Raw genomic sequence first — 6,416 nt, 5'->3', positions numbered from 1 at the left:
GGGCCCAGAAAGGTTACAATTAAGAGTGCAAGTACTGTTTCTCCAGGCCACAGAGCATCTGCTCTCAGTATTCAGTTGAGCGGCACTTTCTCCACGTTATCATAGTAGAGCATGTGCCAAGCTGTACCTACACAAGATGATGGCCGATTTCAGAGTATAAGCAGCTGTCTTGTAACTCAAGAGTGTAGCTGTCTTTTTTTAGTCTCATGGTGTATAGGAATAAGCTTTACTCCTTATTTGTGTATCAAATACATTGTGGATATCCAAACGCTCTTTTGGTCCCTGAGAAAATGGTGTGATTGATCTCTCCTTAGCTTATGCTTTCAGTTTCACTGTGATCATTATCTCTTTGAAAAATCTGGTTTCCTTTACTCACCACCCACCTTACAAATTAAACACATGTATAAGATTAATCTAGAGCAAAAAGGAAAAAGGAGCAAAAATATCACATTGTATATGTCAAGAGTCTGGTACAGAGAAGAGCCTCAGTAAATAGCCTTATTATCATTAACATTTTTATCATTTTTGTTATGTTCTAATATTAGTAACCCCCACTTATTAAGAATTAGTCTGAGGTTTGGCTGGGTTACTCAGTCAGTTAGGCAACCGACTCTTAGTTTCATTTCAGGTCATGATCTCAGGGGCATGCGATCGAGCCCCACACTGGACATGGAGCCTGCTTAAAATTCTCTCTCTCCCCCTCTCCCTCTGCCCTCCCCCTGGCATAGGGGCATATATGCACACACATGCATGCGTCCCCTCTCTCTTTCAAAAAAAAAAAAAATTACTCTCTACAAAAACTGCGCTAAGTTCTCGGCATGCATACATTTCCTCATTTAATTCTAACAATATTCCTGTGAAGTACTATATTGATCAAGCTGTTTAGAGACAGAACCAGGCAATCTGGCTCTCAAGGCTGATCTCAGATGATTTGCACCCTTCTCTGGGGCCAGCTCATGTCATTGATTGGTTTTATTTCTCAATTAGGTCATGACAAATTTTTATTCTGGAAATCCTGATAATCTGAATTACTAAATCACAAACATTCAATTAAGAGAAGTATATTTCTTCTTTCAAACAATTCACAAGGATATATAAAAATTAGCCACTCATTTCTGAAGCCTGCAGTTTAGACATCTTCCCCAGCCTGAGACTATCGCCCTGCTTGGTGCCCTTTGATTCCATCACCTGAGTTATTTCCATCAACCTGATGGAGACCCAGGCTTCTCTGTGTCCCTGAATAAGTACAATTGTATGAGACATATGATCCAGGGCTTTACTGATGTCCAAAGGTAAAGCTACACTCTCTTTGTATACTAACTTACTGATTCTAAAATCAGAAAAGCAAATATGTTTCTGGCAGCATTTGGGAAGGGGGACTACATGTATCATTTTGATTGCAGATAAAATCTCCTTTTAGATATTGATTATTCTTTTTAATTGTTGTGGAACTCACTAAGCCTTTTCCAATTCACTTTAAAATTTTTACCATGTAACATTTGTTACATAAAGAAGAACATATGTAATGATATTGTAAGTTTGGGTATAATAATTAAATTGAACAACTATGATCCCAGCCAAAGCTAAAAAACTAGAATTTAATCAATACCATTGACTCTACCTGTATATTTCTACCCCTAGTCCATTTCCTTCGGCATCATGCTTTATTTCTTCTTTTATTTGTATACATTTAAGGTAAGACTAGAAAGAGCTGAAACATTTTGTGACTTAAAAAAAAATCAGCTCTAGTTCTCTCCACAAACTTGGAAAAAATAAGCATGATCTCCATGGCAGGCACCCCCCTCCCCAAACCCTTGCTTCCCGTATACTTAAATATAGGCTTCAATTATTACTTCTCTATTTAGAGATTATTGTGGTTTCAGTTTTCATTGTGTCCTTGTGGGTTTTTCTGTTTTGGTTGCCATTATAAATGTCTTTTATTCCCCCATGTGGTCACTTTCTTAAATACTTCGTTTAGCACGTCTTCAATGGAGTGTGGTTTGTCTGCATATATGCCAGCCTCGGGGACACTCAGATACTTTTGTTCCATTCCAAGTATAGAAGACTCACAATGAAAATTTAGGCTCTGTGAACCATGGGGGGAAAAGTAAAAGACATACATCTTTTAAGTGCTAATAATGTGTCAAGTTTTTGCCTGTATTTTCCCAGTTCAAAAGTCCTGTTAGGTAATTGTCATTATGCCTGTATTATAGATGAGAAAAGAAACCCAGAAAGGTAGTTGTCCAAGGTCACACAGGTACTAAGTGTTGGAGTCAAGACTTGAAGTCTAGTCTTCTGTGGCTGTGATGTGTGAGGAGACAGTTCAGCCTAATGAGAATCAGTAGTCTCATGCCTACATATCTGCCCCTACCCCTTTCTCTGTGGGAATGGTAATACCAATACTACTCATTCACTTCACAGGGACTTTGTGGGGTTTAGGGAAGCAATATTTTGGATTTCAGAGGACAGACACTATAGCTATCAAAAACACCATGTTATTTTCTGGTGGTCAGGCAGTGAGTGGTGGACATTGAGCTCTGGATCATCATTGTTTGTGGAGACCAGCAAAGCTGAACCTCTCTAATTCAGACATGATCCCTAATTTCAGGCCATTCCTGTGCTCACCAATTTCTCTTTACCAAATCTTCTCACAGAGACTCTGACTTGTGCCTTTGCCCCTTTCCTACCCCGTCTTCTCGTCAAAATGAACAAAGACAGGACCCTCAGGAGGAAGGCCCAGAAATAAGACTTTTAGCACCCATACTCAGTAATAAGCTTTTATTTTATTTTTTTTTTTAAAGATTTTATTTATTTATTTGACAGACAGAGATCACAAGCAGGCAGAGAGGCAGGCAGAGACAGAGAGAGGCGGGAAGCAGGCTCTCTGCTCAGCAGGGAGCGCAATGTGGGGCTCAATCCCAGGACCCTGGGATCATGACCTGAACTGGAGGCAGAGGCTTTAACCCACTGAGCCATCCAGGTGCCCCAGTAATAAGCTTTAAAAGATATGTTTAATTTAAATATATTTGACATATGACCTTGTATAAATTTGAACCGCCACAACATGTTAATTTGATACATTTTTATGTTGTACTATTATTGCCATTACAGTGATACTTAGTACTTCTATCATGTTGCATAATTATCCTTTCTTTTTAGTCATTGGAATAATTAATCAAAAATTTTAACAGTATTTAAAAGTGGTATAAATATTATATTAATACATATAAAAACAGGTTAAGTCATCACAGAGTTTCAAAGTGTAGCTATCAAGGAAACAACTTTAAAAACAGAATGGTGGTCAAATTTTGGGAGCATTTCACAAATGAAAAAGCTTGTATATAATAAGTGGCACCAATCAATGGCATTCCTGGCTCTCTTTGGCCAAGGAATCTGGATATCTAAAAATGATGATTCTTCTCCAACTTCTCTCTGCCTCTGGTATTGGGTTGGTTTTCTTCAACAACCTGCTGATTGGTCAGGGCAATGAGAAACAGTGTGTGCGTGTTAGCATTCTGAAGGTGGTTTGGAGATTTACTCCCACTGAGTTGATAAACTTCCTCCTTCTTAACGGTTTTCTAAACTCCAATCCTAATCATTGCCTTCTTTCCAAATTCTCTACTTGTGTTGCTCAGGAAATAAAAGTGGCTGTAAACCACAGAGGTTGGTTCTCACCAACTGCTGGATTCAACCTGTAGAAAGAAAACTGGACAAAGTACAGTCAACCCTTTCAGGACCCCAGAGCAACTCCAAAGTGAAGAAAGTGAACTCAGTTTGTATTGTGTAAATTGTACCCTGAGCAGTCTCAGGAAGTATCACAGCTTCCTGATTGCAAACTCAGATAAAGTCGAAGGCCACAGCTGCTAAGGACAAAAGCCACCAACCCCCCAAATGAAGAAAAATGACATCTATAGGCTGCAGTTAGGAGAAAGTCCCATTAGGTATATTAGGGTCTAAAACAGAATTCAGATGAAAGAACTGGTTTTGTGTCTCACACAAATAGAGACCACTTGGAGCTTTGGAAATAGAAGGGGAATGGGGAGATCTGAATGTTCTGGCTTCTAATGTTTTGAAGCAAGTTTCTGCATGGCTGTTTCACTGCATAGCATTTGGAATCTGATGAAGTGTTTCAGGGATATGGGGTGAAATGACAGGAGCCTACATATTGGGAAAATAGTATCCTTTAAAATCTCTTCTCTGCTCAACCTGCTTCCACTGCCTGCTGTTAAATATAAAAGCCACCATGTATTTTCAATATTAAGAGAAAACATTCTGCAGAGTCAAAGGGAGATCAGGTTTGACTGCAAATAGCAGAATTCAGATTCCTTTGCTGACAAATTCCTTTCCTGACTGGATAATCCAATCCTCATTGCTTTATCTGTTCAATGGAAAGAATAATACCTGCTTGTAGGATTATTGTGAAGATCGGAGATTTTATGTGCAAACTGCCTGAACCACAGCAGGCATTCAACATGTGATAGTTATTATGCTATTAGGGTTAACAACAATTGGCTCTGGAATTTATTACCTAGCATTCAATTTGAAAAATAATAGAGCTGGAAATTTCCATTTCTTGTGGTAGTATCGTGGATTAAATATCCTGAACAACCCCTCCAGTTTGAAGCAACTAAAATTCTGCGTAAAAATATTTTTTAATAATTGTAAATACATCCAAAGTAAAGAATTTGTTGATTTCAAAACCAGTGATGAAAGTAGGAATTATGGTCAGGAAACAAGTGCCAAGGCCAGCTATCACCAGACTTTCCTCCTTGACAGCTGTATGAAGCAGAGCATGGAGCCAGGAGTTACAGGAGGCAGACAGAGGTGGAGAATCTGATAGGAAAGCTACCTTATCACACCCTCAGTGCAAGGTTGAATAAGAAATCACACTGCACAGGAGATAATGAAGAAATCCCTATATTGACCTTGGTGCTGGTGGAAGGGACAGAATTCCCCCTTGAGAATTCTTAAAGCTGGTTGGTTCTCACATGTGCTTTTGTCAGGATTCATGTGCTTTTGTCAGGATTCATTTTCATTTAAATGGGGGAATTTTAAGTTAAAATTTTAATCTAATTGTAGTTCTACTTTGGTAGCACCCCAGGAAGCTGATAGAAACAAATGCAAATTTCTCAGGAGGAATTTAACTTTAGTTCAGATCTCAAAAGGATTCTTACTGGTTGATTTCAATGAAAATGGACAGCCTTAAAAAAGAAATCACAAAATATACAATGGAAATAAGACACCATGAATGAAAACCATCAGAAACAAATTCTAGCAAATAGAGACACACAAACATTTCAGATGTTGGAACTGACACAAAATATGAAATATCTATGTTTAATATATTTAAGGAAATTAAATGACTATGTGAAATTATGAAGAGAATAATGACAATAAAGAGTGACCAAGCAGATCTGAAAGCAAATAGAACTTCTAGAAATAAAAAAAGAACAAAGAAAAGATAGGATAAGTAGAAAATAAATAGCAAGATGTGAGACTCCAACCTAACCATATCAGTAATTCCATTATATGTAAAGGTGAATGATTTAAACCAGTGTTGTCCAATATACCAGCTACTAGCCACATATGGCTATTGAAATTAGGCTAGTGTGCCTGAGGAACTGATTTTTAAATTTTAATTAATTTTAATAGAGATAAGTGGCTAGTGGCTACTGTATTAATAGCATGTTTCCAAAGAACCCAATTAGGGGAAGCCTGGGTGGCTCAGTTGGTTGAGTGTCTGACTCTTGATTTTGGCTCAGATCATGATCTCAGGGTCATGAGATCAAGCTCTGCATCAGGCTCCAGCTTGCTTAAGATCCTCTCTCTCTTTCTTCCTTTGCCCTTCCCCCTCCATTTGTGCTCTCTTTCTAAAAAAAAAGAAAACAGAAAACAGAAAAAAAAAAACAACATAAAACAAAGATCCCAATTAGAAGTCAGAGATCTGAGGGTACTTGGTTGTCTCAGTCACTTACATGTCTGACTTCCTCTCAGGTCATGATCTCAGGGTCCTAGGATGAATACATTCATTGGGCTCCATATTAGCTGGGAGTCTGCTTGTCCTTCCCTCTCTCCCTCTGCCACTCCCCATGCTTGTGCTCTCTCTTTCTCCTAATCTCTCTCAAACAAATAAATAAATAAATAAAATCTTTTTGAAAGTCAGAGATTATCTGAGTGGATAGAAAAAGCAAGTTCTAATTATGTGCTAATTTAAAAAAAGATTTTATTTTTATTTGTTTAAAGATTTTATTTATTTATTTGACAGAGATCACAAGTAGGCAGAGAGGCAGGCAGAGAGAGGAGGAAGCAGGCTCCCTGCTGAGCAGAGAGCCCGATGCGGGCCTCAATCCCAGGACTCTGGGATCATGACCTGAGCCAAAGGCAGAGGCTTTAACCCACTGAGCCACCCAGGTGCC

The sequence above is a fragment of the Mustela putorius genome, unplaced genomic scaffold (assembly GCF_011764305.1).
Source record: "Mustela putorius furo isolate JIRA1106 unplaced genomic scaffold, ASM1176430v1.1 tig00003853_pilon_pilon_pilon, whole genome shotgun sequence".
NCBI lineage: Eukaryota > Metazoa > Chordata > Mammalia > Carnivora > Mustelidae > Mustela > Mustela putorius.
The sequence above is the reverse complement of the archived record's forward strand: the minus strand, read 5'-3'. Positions refer to the sequence as shown.